This window comes from Schistocerca gregaria, chromosome 7 (genome assembly GCF_023897955.1).
Source record: "Schistocerca gregaria isolate iqSchGreg1 chromosome 7, iqSchGreg1.2, whole genome shotgun sequence".
Lineage (NCBI taxonomy): Eukaryota > Metazoa > Arthropoda > Insecta > Orthoptera > Acrididae > Schistocerca > Schistocerca gregaria.
In genome coordinates, this window is record NC_064926.1 from 381831219 (window position 1) to 381843307 (window position 12089).

A 12089-nucleotide genomic window follows, 5' to 3' on the forward strand; every position below is an offset into this window, starting at 1 on the left:
GCTGTCAGTCGTGCCCGGCAAACCAGGTGGAAATGCGATGCTCAACATAAGCAAGAAATACGGGTTCGAGGCTCGATCCGACAAAAATTTTCACTGTCGTCATTTCATTCTACAGCTGATGGTGGTCCTTTTTGGCAACGGCGAATATATTTTATGTATATCATAGTTGCTGTAGTCGCCTTATTGCCTTTTCCTTTGGGCATGCATGCTGGCCCAGAGGAACTTTGCAGCGTAATTTAGAATAACACAGGCACTGCATTGTCGTATAGTCTTAAGAGGTCGAAATTAGACGGTATATTCGGGTACAAATAATGCACGAGGAAAACCGTCACAGTTTTAACGAAGTTGAAACAGCGTACAAAGCTTTTTCTCCAACATTTTAATGAAATTAGGCAAACACGAATATTTCCAAGTCGTTTTTATTGCAGAAGCATCGTAATGACATCAGTAGTTATTGTAGACTTAGTATCAGTAGGTCTTTAGGAAAGACACTGGAGCTTATGGTCAGCTGACGCCTGCATACAAAAAAAAACCGAAAAGCAGCAATTCAACAACCTCAACTACGTGGGCAACACTTTCGGATATGAGAAAGGCATATGATACTACAAACAAGGTAAGTACACATATGAAAAAAAAGTTTTGTATTACCTCGGTTCCGAGAGTTCCGGACCCTGTGCAGAAAACTGGAATAGAGATCAACATAAACATCATTTCTGCCCTTTATATTGCTCCTAAAAACCACATATTGCAAGTTGTACCACCACACAGAGAGACCTTCAGAGATGGTGGTCCAGATTGCTGTATTCACAGGTACCTCTAATACTTAATAGCAAGTCCTCTTGCATTGGTGGATGCCTGTATTCGTTGTGGTATACTATCCACCAGTATCATCAAGTCGCTTTTAGTCCATATTCTCCCACTCCTCAAGGAGATTCGGCGTGGATCCCTCAGAGTTCAAATGGCTCTGAGCGCCATGGGATTTAACTTCTGAGGTCATCAGTCCCCTAGAACTTAGAACTACTTAAACCTAACTAACTTAAGGACATCACACACACCTATGCTCGAGGCAGGATTCGAACCTGCGACCGTAGCGGTGGCGCGGTTCCAGACTGTAGCGCCTAGTACCGCTCTGCCACCCCGGCCAGCTCACTCAGAGTGGTTGGTGGGTCACGTCATCCATAAACCTCCCTTTCCAATCAATCCCAGGCATGTTCCGTAGGGTTCATGTCGGGAGAACTTGCTGGCACCCTAGTCGAGCGATGTCGTTATCATGAAGGACGGCATTCACAAGATGTGCAGAAGGTGGCGGGAATTGTCAACCATGAAGACGATTGCCTCGCCAATATGCTGCTGATATAGTTGCATTATCAGTCGAAGGATGGCATTCACTTATCGTGCGGCTGTTATGGCGTCTTGAATGACCACCAGCGGCGTACGTCGGCCCCACATAATGCCACAGCAGGGAACCTCCACATTGGTGCACTCGCTGGACAGTGTGTCTAAGGCGTTCAGCCTTATCGGGTTGCCTCCAAACAAGTCTCGGTCGATTTACTATTTGAAGGCATATGAGAAAGCCATCGGTGAATAGAACGTGATGCCAATCCTAAGCGGTCCACTCAGCAAGTTGTTGGGCCCATCTGTACCGTGTTTCATGGTGTCGAGGTTGCGAAGATGGATCTCATCATGGTCGTCAGGAGCGAAGTTGGGTATCATGCAGCCTATTGCACCCAGTTTCAGTCATAACAAGACGTCCTTTGGCTGCACGGAAAGCATTATTCATCATGATGGCGTGGCTCTCAGCGTTCCTCAGATGTGTAATACGTAGGCAGCGGTCATCTACTGCAATAGTAGCCCTTGGGTGGCCTGAGCGATGTATATCATCGACTGTTCCCGTCTCTCTGTATCTCCTCCATGTCCGAACAACATCTCTTCGGCTCACTCCTAGACGCCTCGACACTTCCCTTGTTGAGATCCCTCCCTAACACAAAGTAACAATATGGACGCGATCGAACCGCGGTATTGACCGTCTAGGTATATTTGAACTACAGACAGTCCAGCCTCTGTGGCCGAGCGGTTCTAGGCACTTCAGTCCGGAAACGTGCGCTTGCTATGGTCGCAGGTTTGAATCCTGCGTCGGGCATGGATGTGTGTGATGCCTTAAGGCTAGTTAGGTTTAAGTAGTTCTAAATCTAGGGTACTGATGTTAAGTCCCATAGTGCTTCGAGTTATTTGAACCACTTTTTGAACTAGAGACAAGATGTGCAGTATACCTCCTTCCTGGTGGAATGACTAGAAGCGATCGTCTATCGGACTCTCTCCGTCTAATAGGCGCAGCTCATGCATGATTGTTTACATCTTTGGGCGGGCTTAGTGACATCTCTGAACAGTTTAAGGGACTCTGATACAGTATCCACAGTCAACCTTTATCTTTAGGAGTTCTTGGAACCGGGGTGACGCAAAACATTGTTTGATGTGTGTATTGGGATGTAGCTACAGGAATTGGGTTTCGGTAGATGCCTCCGCATTTGCATCTTCTGCTGCCTTTCAGAAAGGATTATAGCTAGATGACTGGAAGTCTTGTCTGGATTAATTAAGCAGAAACCGGGCGTTCCTCGACAGCGTGTATAGTACTAACCCTAAGAGGGTATTCCATCACGATAACCAGTATTATGCCCACGGTAAGTATTCCGTGCAGCGCTCATTATTCGGGAACAACTACCCATCTTCTGTACGTCCTCCAACCCTGTATCATTCTTTCGTCAGTTAAATGATCGGACGATTCGATGAGTTATTATTGATGAAATATCTTACTCACAACTTTTACAATTTATTTGTATGTTACAGATTTAATCAGCTCTATTACGGTAAAATAGTTTCGTAAAATGTTCAGTATACTCAATTGTAAGAAAATGAAATACAACATAAAGTATACTCGGTCCTCTCACAGCATTTCATATCTCACAAAATTTTCTGCTTATAGGGGGTTACTACGTATGTTGGCCGCCTTGCATTCTTCAATTACTCTGGCGTGCATGGTTGACTGCTGTAGGTTTCGCAGTTATTCTAGTACGTACTGGCGGCTTGAAATTGTTTTAAAACAGTTCAGTTTTCTCGTAGCGTGTAGTGAAAGGAGCAGTATTGTCGAAACGGAAAGGCGAATCTTTTTGTCTACATAATCCCAAGGGTTTGCAGGAAATTATGACAGCAATAAACTATAGCACTGATGAAGATGAATATTGAATAAATGAATGTTCGGATTTAGCGGATAGGGATGATTTAGACAAGATGAAAGGTCAGCTTTGAACAATTATACATGACTGTCCTTAAATTGACAAACAATATTTTTTTAGCGCAATGCAATCTGACTTTCAGTACTCCCTACAGGGGAATGGCCCTGTCTAAATTAACCTATACGTTTCACAAATCACTTACGTCACAAAAATCATCGTTACTCGATCTACTGCAATACAGCGTGCGCCGCTACTGCCAGCTAAATAAAAGGCACTAACTACTGATAGGCATAGGTAGCAAATGAAAGATTTTAATAGAGAACAAACAATATATTTACCTTAATAGTCATAATATACACTCCTGGAAATTGAAATAAGAACACCGTGAATTCATTGTCCCAGGAAGGGGAAACTTTATTGACACATTCCTGGGGTCAGATACATCACATGATCACACTGACAGAACCACAGGCACATAGACACAGGCAACAGAGCATGCACAATGTCGGCACTAGTACAGTGTATATCCACCTTTCGCAGCAATGCAGACTGCTATTTTCCCATGGAGACGATCGTAGAGATGCTGGATGTAGTCCTGTGGAACGGCTTGCCATGCCATTTCCACCTGGCGCCTCAGTTGGACCAGCGTACGTGCTGGACGTGTAGACCGCGTGCGACGACGATTCATCCAGTCCCAAACATGCTCAATGGGGGACAGATCCGGAGATCTTGCTGGACAGGGTAGTTGACTTACACCTTCTAGAGCACGTTGGGTGACACGGGATACATGCGGACGTGCATTGTCCTGTTGGAACAGCAAGTTCCCTTGCCGGTCTAGGAATGGTAGAACGATGGGTTCGATGACGGTTTGGATGTACCGTGCACTATTCAGTGTCCCCTCGACGATCAGCAGAGGTGTACGGCCAGTGTAGGAGATCGCTCCCCACACCATGCTGCCGGGTGTTGGCCCTGTGTGCCTCGGTCGTATGCAGTCCTGATTGTGGCGCTCACCTGCACGGCGCCAAACACGCATACGACCATCATTGGCACCAAGGCAGAAGCGACTGTCATCGCTGAAGACGACACGTCTCCATTCGTCCCTCCATTCACGCCTGTCGCGACACCACTGGTGGCGGGCTGCACGATGTTGGGGCGTGAGCGGAAGACGGCCTAACGGTGTGCGGGACCGTAGCCCAGCTTCATGGAGACGGTTGCGAATGGTCCTCGCCGATACCCCAGGAGCAACAGTGTCCCTAATTTGCTGGGAAGTGGCTGTGCGGTCCCCTACGGCACTGCGTAGGAACCTACGGTCTTGGCGTGCATCCGTGCGTCACTGCGGTCCGGTCCCAGGTCGACGGGCACGTGCACCTTCCGCCGACCACTGGCGACAACATCGATGTACTGTGGAGACCTCACGCCCCACGTGTTGAGCAATTCGGCGGTACGTCCACCCGGCCTCCCGCATGCCCACTATACGCCCTCGCTCAAAGTCCGTCAACTGCACATACGGTTCAAGTCCACGCTGTCGCGGCATGCTACCAGTGTTAAAGACTGCGATGGAGCTCCGTATGCCACGGCAAACTGGCTAACACTGACGGCGGCGGTGCACAAATGCTGCGCAGCTAGCGCCATTCGACGGCCAACACCGCGGTTCCTGGTGTGTCCGCTGTGCCGTGCGCGTGATCATTGGTTGTGCAGCCCTCTCGCAGTGTCCGGAGCAAGTATGGTGGGTCTGACACACCGGTGTCAATGTGTTCTTTTTTCCATTTCCAGGAGTGTATATAGCAGTTCATGACATCCAGTCTTACAAATTTCAAAACTCGCCATTTCTCTCCCCAAATCGACAACTACTGGCGGCTCACCTCCAACTGCGCAACGCTATGCGCTGTTAACAGCCAACTGCCCAACGCTACAATGGCGAGTATTACAACAATGCCAACCATCCACAGACTGCACACAGCATAGCCAGTGATTTTCATACAGAGCGCTACGTAGTGGTGGCGTTACCTATATAAGAACCTAAACAGCCTACTTTTATAGCCCCCATGGCCCCCAAAAAAATTTACAAATGTTTTGGGCAGTGGCCAATAATGATTTGATAAAATTTTTCATAATTATAGTAACAAAGATATCATATGCAAACACACAGCAGAGTCATTCGAAGTTGAAAAGTATTGGTAGGTAGGTCATCACAGAGCAGACCCACTGTAGTCCTGGTAGAGATTACGGTATTGGTGGGCCACCAGAGGTGCAGACCTACTGCAGTCCTTGTAGAAATAATGGTATTGGTGGGCCAACAGAGATGCAGACCCACTGTATTCCTTGTAGAGACGGCCAGCAGCCATCTGTGGCGATTGTGCAAGTGCACAATCGCCATCGAAGAGTTTTGCGGAGAATATAGGAAGTCCATAAACCACCACTTGTGCATTCACAAAGTTTTTGGAAATGTCCTTAGAACCAGCAATGCTGTTAACCAGTCCTTTTCTGAATTATTAACACACATGCAAGCACTAACAGTCCCAACTTCTCGTATATTGTGCATATACTATGACCAACAGAAGCATGTGCAGTGAAATGTATGCTTACAAGTTACTTAATTTGATGAACTGGTTTCTATTACAATTTTATAACATGAGAATACAATTAGAAAGATACAGAAACCATTATTAAAACGTAATAATACAGATAACATTTGTAGTAATACAGGCTTTACAAAAGAATATAAATAAACATATACATCAGTGTTACAGGAATAATGACATACTTACATAAAAAAATATCAGAATAATTTTTGAAACATCAATTTCACACCTGAGTATTAAAACAAAACAAAATAAATAATGTCTAAGCATCTTTACAGGGTAAATAACATTTTATCAGAAAAATTCTGCAACATAAATCTTATTAGCTAAACACATACAGACAGGAGAAACACAAATTCACATAGTGTAATAACACAAAAATACAGGACAGGGTTTGTTTTCAGTGTGACATTTGGTACTGCAGTGCACCCCAAAACTTCATTCCATATATCTTTCCTCTTATTTCAACATTTGTTTCCACCAAAAAAATTCTATCCAAGGATGCTTTCCATATTCATATGTTCACACATTTATTACCTCATTATTTATTTTCCAATATCTTACCTCATCATTTATTTCCAAGAAAATCCTACCTAAGCCTGTTGTCCCTAAACCCTACTTTTTTGTTCATATCCTCTTTCAAAACACTTTTTTGGCCAAATCATTTTCTCATAGGTTCTCAATGCATTTCTTCCAATCCATCACAACTCGTTCTCACATATAACCTACCCCATCTAAAGCTAACTTAAATCTACTGAGCCCAGATGCTAAACTAAGGTACGAGGCAATGCAGCAGCACAAATAGTACACTAAAGACAACAATGTAGATAAGGGAAACGTCTATTCACATCTTCATGTCTACGTAATTAAAGTGGTGCACCATGACAACTTATTCTAAAACATTACCAAGTACTTGAAAAGAATATTCTGCATGCAATTCCTGCAAAGGGAAATGTCTTTTTGTGCTCCTTCATTTTCTTCTTCTTTTTTTTTGAGTACATCATAAATTTATTATTTACTGGATATGTAGGCAGAAAGTATAAAATATTTATATTAGAACATCTATTAAATTTTATTTTAACCAATATGGCAGGGCAGCTAGAAACTAGATATTAAAGAAATTGAGCAATCTCTCCACTAGAAAGACAATATGTGTAAACTGTTTCGCATCATTTCATTAGGCATTTTAGTAAATACCATAAATTAAGAGCTCCACAGTGTAATCATATGTTTTCAAGTTTGAGCGTGTCGTATTTGCGATGCTTTCTACAAAGGAATCTCAATAGCGAGGATAATGGCCTCTTTTTTTTCCACCTGTGCCTCTGAAAGGCACACACTAATGGCTTCTTTCCAGGCGACTGTCGCGCAGCTTTGTGCTCACGACGCACTCCGTGAAGGTGGTCACTTAACTTTCTTACCGAAGTATTTACGACACCAGTTTGCACTAGAGTGACAGTATCATATAGAAATTTCACAGGTCGAGAATTTGCGTTGTAAATCTGTAGAAAGACAATCCTGTAAATATAACAGTGTCAAAAAAATTTTGGGCCGCATTGTGATACATTCACGCATATACACACATTTCATAACTCTTAAAGTACGATTCTTGGTTTCCAACATCCTTTTCGTAAATCAGAGTCCATAACCACTACTCCTTATTCGTTACCTTATTACACATTTACATATTCGTCGACACGTCAATCTTGCAGCGACACTTCAATATTTCATCACAATAAATACATAGCATAATCATACTCCTCATATAGCATCAGCTTATTGATCATAAACATACCTCAAAAGCAGAATACACATCGTCGTCGTAGTAATAACACCTCAGCCAAATCTCAAAAACGTCGTAGCTTTCTTCATTAAATTCAAAAGCTAAAAAAATATTCTCTGCTCATTTCAATAGTATCATCTACCACAGACGTAGTTTAAAAATTATGACCCCATACCAAATGCGACATTCAAAGGTCTCGGAGTATCGATATGATTAAAAAAAAAAATTTAAACAGTTCACAAAGTACAGACAAAATACAATTTCGTAAGTGTGAAGTTATCCAACTGTGTAATTGCGTAAACATCTGTCACTGATGTAGTAAAAAAAAAGTTTGTCTCTCTCTCAGTTAAATGATCAGATAGCTGTGTAATTTCTGTGTTAGAGAAATATGGTACCGATGTGTAAAGTTGTATAAGCAAATACCATATTAGCTAGAGATCCTTGCGGTTGACAAACACATGGCACACAAAGTAAGCGTGTACCCCCTTGAAGATTAAATTAAATATTACCCTCAGGTATTACAGATTACAGCAATGGAATGAAATGTGTCACGGAAAACCTTTGTATCAATGTACTTCAAATCTCTTTAAAAATAAATGTTTTAAGTACAAAATTAATCACTCAAATACGTGTACTGTAGCGCTAAACTGTGCGTCTTGTAAGATAATCTCTGTGGAAGTGTCGTAGTTAGTGTCTTCTGAAAGCTAAGTTCTGCAGAAGTCAACGTATTTATCTCATGATAAAAAAAAGTGAAATGCTTTGCGTATAGATATCTTACTTATTACGTTTATTGCCGTGATGAAGAAAGTACTGTGCTGTAACGTATTGTTGTGCTACGTAAAAGGCTGTCTCATTGTAGCTGTTTCACAAAAGTTACTACTAAAACACGTTTTACTTTCCAGAATAATTCAGAAAAACTGTGCAGATATAAAACAGAAACACCGCAAAAGCAACACTGCAAATTGACACTCATTAGTAGCGTCGTGATAAAATCGTGTAGGTGTCACATAAACTAACCACTGTGTCATCTGGTATGTCACAGAAAGTACTTTAAATCCAGAATGTATTTTCAAGTAAACCAGAATGTTGCATTAAAATCTCATTAGCAGTACTGGTAAATGTTCTAAGCATGTGAGCCTTATAGTCGTTACGTAATCGAGCAACTAACAAGCAAGAATGTACACACACAATAACACTGTGTCGTCTGTTCACAGTAACAATGCATTCGTAATTCCGGTTTAAATAAGTTCTCTTGGTTCTTGACTGGAGATTTAACTTCAAACATTGTTGCATTTTAACAGATTCTAAGTCTGACAAAGCATACTATTAACGTAAAGTGAAAAGTTATACGTCAAAGACAAAGTTAAAAAGCAGATTATCTTTCAATAAACGGTTTTACATGTGAAATGTGGTGCACCCCTTTACTCTTCATAGTACTCACAGTTTCAACTTGAATGCAATTATCATGTGGTAGGAGTCGGTAAGGAATGATAAAATTTTTCTCAAGGTTAGCGTCTTTGTTACTTTTGCTGAACCAGCCGGCGCACGTGGCTGCCTGCATTGCGAGTCATTGTCTGTCTCTGTGTTGGCGCGCGTTGTTATTGGGATTAGGAGACCTAACTTCCACAAATTCACCTTGTCGAGAGGGCCCTGCCCTGTTTGAATCCCGCCAATTCTGATGCAATTCAGGTCTGTCGTTACGATTAAGTCTTCTGTCGTCAAGTCGGTAGATTCCATGATTTCTTTCTTGTTGGTCACGTGGTGGAGAATTTCGCCCTGAGTCGGAACTGTGCGCTGAACTGTTGCGTCAGAAGTTATTTTGTCTCCCTTGATAATAATTGTTTTGGTTCCCATATTGTCTGTTTCTATGGTTATCTCTGTCATAGTCACTACCACGGAGAGGTGATCTTTCCCTGTAATTAGTACTACTCTGCCAACGGTTGTCATACGGGTGGTGTCTGTTTTGGTTACGATTTGTGTTGTGAGAATAGCCTTGTCGTGTCCAGTTATTATTTCTTTCATTGCGGAATTGTGACGGATGTGACCTGTATTTGTTGTGTTCCTGTTTTCGCGTTCCGGGATTGTCAGAGTCCATTTCCAATTCTTGTAACAGTCCCTGAAAAGCTTCAATGTCATATTTGTAACGTCCTGCCAAAATAATGTGGTAAATGATCAGGTAGTTTGATTAAGCAAATGCGGATGAGTTCTGAGGGGCTGTATGATTTGACAGGGTCTGATTCTTGTGCAACATGTCTTCAAAATATTTCACAAGACTGGAAAATTCAGATTGTTCGAAATGTTTCATCATAAGGATGCTATGTTTTACTCGGTCTTGTGTAGCTTTAGACCAATAAACTGAGAGGAAGGCATGGTAAAATTCTCCTTCACTGTGACAATTGTGAATGACCGATCGCATTCTTTTAGCTGGTTCATTCTCTATGTAGCCACACATAAATTCTAATCTGTGCTCTAATGACCAGCTTGGAGGAAAACAATGAGAGAATTGATGGAGGCACACTTGTGGATGAATGTCGTTGCCAGAATTCTTAAATGTTTTGAATTCACATGTAGTAATGAACAGCTTATAGTCAAAATCATCGTGTCGGTGAGTCGCATATCGGTCATTGTTACGTCGTGTCAGCGATTCCATCTCAAAATTCGGTGCACCTTGCCAATTTCTTTCATAATTTAAGAAATGCCCTGTGTTATTATTTTGTGGCTACTCCGTATTTCTAAGTTCCTCTTCCCGTGTTGGTGCGCGAGTGTCCTCTGAAATATGTAATTCTTGTATTACTTGTGCCAACTGATCTTGTTCTTCCCGGATTTCTCTTTTGTATTGCGTATTAATTTGATTCTGATTTTGTTTGAATTTCTTAATTTGTTCATAATCTTCTGTGTCAATGATGGCTACGGGTCTTGTGTCATTCTAAGTTAGTGAACTGACCCGAAAGTTCGGCTACTTTCTCTGATAGTGTACTTATTTCCTCAGTGTGTTTTTCTGAACCAAGTTTCAGAGTGTCCATTTGTGTTGAAATCGTATCTACTGTGTTCTTTAAGTTTTCCTGAGTTTTTGCAAGTAGCGCAACCGAATCGGTAGATGCAACTGAGTCAATTTTAGTCCACAAGGTCTCATGATTTTCATGAACAATGGTTTGCAGTTCTTCTATGGCTGCTTCGTGATTCCGTAATGCATTTTCATGCCGCGAAAAGATAGGTAGAAAATGCTCACAAATTTGTGTTTTTACGTCATTAAAGACTTTTAGACATTTCGATTCAATGTTATGTAACTCAGTAGTTAAATCTTCACATGTTTGTACGAGTGTGATGTCTAACTTTTGAAGCTTTTGCTGTGTTTGTCTCTGATTTTGTTCCATTGTGTGTAACTGTTGCAGTGTTTGTCTCTGGTGTTGTTCCATTATGTCTAACTTTTGAAGATTTTGTTCCATTGTGTCTAACGTATGAAGCTTTTGTCCCATTTGTTGTATTAATTGCAATAACAATGCACTGGTGTCTGAAAAATGTTCCTGAGTGCTATTCGGCAATGCATTTAAACCGGAAATATTCGCATTTTGAAAAGCAGAAAATGTGTCTTGGCTTATTTGAGAAAACGGCGAGGACGCGAAACCTGAATCTACAGTACTTTGAAGATTGTGTGGTATCATTCCCGATTCCTGAGGCGGGCTGTTGCCGACCGATCCATCGATAATGCTTCCCTGCTCACTAATTGTTTCACTGTCCACGCCATTGTTTGCCGCCAACTCCATTTCCCTATGCACAATTACCAAATTACTATCTTGAACTTTAGTTAATTCATTACACGGTGGCGCTAACACAATGCTTTCGTCTTCACTGTCCTTTCTCAGTTTACTTTGGAGCCTAGTACTACGTTTTTCACAAGCCATTATTGTCACAATATTTCACGTGACATCACAGAAAAGCACAATTTAAAGAGCAAAAATAAGAAAACAAATTAAAGTAGCACTGAAAATAATATCTAGTTAATCGCAAGTGCAGCTGCGAAATACTTGGTGCAAATCTACATGCATGCCACAACTGTATTACTGTACAACAATGAAAGACTGCAACTACAAAGGAGATTCTCTCTACAATTACACGCTAGCAATAAACAAAAGCTACACTAAAACTACAAGAAAAAATCAGAAGATTCCAGTGAGGTATCCTCGGCTAAGAGTCGACAAATGAAACGTCCCCTTTGAACAATTATACATGACTGTGCTTAAACTGACACATATTATTTTTAGTGCAACGCAATCTGACTCTCAGTAATCCCTACAAGAGAATGGCCCTGACTAAATTAACCTATACATTTCACAAATCACTTACGTCACAAAAATCGTCGTTACTCGAACTACTGCAATATAACGAGCGCCACTACTACCAGCTAAATAAAAGATTCAAACTACGGAAGGCACTAACTACTGATAGGCATAGTTAGTAAATGAAAGATTTTAATAGAGAACAAATAATGTATTTAGC